Source organism: Lithobates pipiens, unplaced genomic scaffold, assembly GCF_037356315.1.
Source record: "Lithobates pipiens isolate NorthernLeopardFrog02 unplaced genomic scaffold, aLitPip1_a1.2 Scaffold_8, whole genome shotgun sequence".
NCBI lineage: Eukaryota > Metazoa > Chordata > Amphibia > Anura > Ranidae > Lithobates > Lithobates pipiens.
In genome coordinates this window covers 608394017-608395362 of record NW_027507903.1, presented here as the reverse complement: position 1 = coordinate 608395362, position 1346 = coordinate 608394017, and the positions used below count along the sequence as shown (strand labels likewise).

The window sequence follows — 1346 nt, the reverse complement described above, 5'->3', positions numbered from 1 at the left end:
ACACCACAGTTGGAAGGCTGACGCGTTTCCGGGGACATACCCCCTTCTTCAAAGCCCTGAAATGCATCAGTTTCCAAATGCGGTGTACATAATAATAAATATTTATGATGGTAATGCACTAGGCATTTGTGCCCTCCTGTGTGTTTTGTGTTTTTTGTAGTGTCATTATCAATACAACATATTATAGAATAAAACATATTTGTATCAACCGTATATATCTACCAATAGAATTAATTTAAAATAAAATGATTTATGCAAGACCATATTTCCAAAAGAAATGTATATATTACTTTGCTATCTTGAGTTATGACAAAATTATTGCCAAATAAGCACTCTCACTGTGCAACTGAAAAACCTGTTCTGACACATAGAGGATGTACAGGTAGGAGAGCCAAAGTGATTCCGATAACAAATAAATCAGTTAGGTGAACTTCAAATAATAGCCAGCAGAGGTCATCAGCAGAGGCGGCCCACCCCCCTAATCTATGTGTACTCAACCGCTAATCTCCATGCAGAGCGCCGGACGCATAGAGTTCTACAGGGGGGGGGTGGCAAAGCACGTGATTAGAGCCGGAGGATCTAATTGGCTTCAAAAAGGGTGGGTTTGGGGCAGAGAGAACTGCATCCCGAGCCCACCCACTCGTGCCAATAGCGAATCAACATTCGCTATTGTCTTCCTGCTTCTCCTCCCAGCCAATCAGGATAGGAGACTGGATTGGCTGGGAGGAGAAGTGACTGTATTGGCCTGGACGAGAAGCGAGGGAAACTGCTGAAGCCACCCGGGACCTTGATGGGGTAGATACGGGGCAGGCAAGCGGGGCTACCGAGCGGCAGAATTTGTAAAATTAGAACATAAAGTATGTTGGCAAAAAGAAGACCAAATGGTCCATTAAGTCTACTAATGTTTTTAAGGTTGGGTTCATACTTATGCGAAACCGCATCCAATTCGCATGACAGAGTGTGATTGGCTTTCAATGGAGCCAGTTCATACATCTCCGGGGTGGCCACGGTCCGCACTGCAGAAGGGTCCTATGTGTCTTTGGATCTGTTTCATGTCCAAATTCAGGCAAAAATTCAGACCTAATTTGGTCTTGAAACGGTGAGTGGGGGACGCACTGCTCCCAGCCTTAAGCATTAACTGCTCAGTAAAATAACGCTTTCTAAAATTAGTTTTGAACTTTCCTCCTGCTAGTTTGAGGTCATGTCCCCAAGTTCTTGATCTTCACTTATTTCAAATACTGCCCTTCTGAATGTTAAAAAGCGACTCTGGTGGGACTCGAACCCACAACCTTTGAATTACTACACCATCTAGAAGTCCAATGCGCTATCCATTGCGCCACAGAGCC

The 1346-nt window shown here is 44.2% G+C and overlaps 1 non-coding gene across 1 annotated transcript; it reads right to left on the bottom strand.

The window, feature by feature from the left end:
- Positions 1–1261: 1261 nt before the first annotated feature.
- On the bottom strand, positions 1262–1346 carry TRNAR-UCU (transfer RNA arginine (anticodon UCU)). Its single transcript is given in 2 exon segments — positions 1262–1297; positions 1310–1346. It is a non-coding gene; the product is annotated as a tRNA-Arg (tRNA).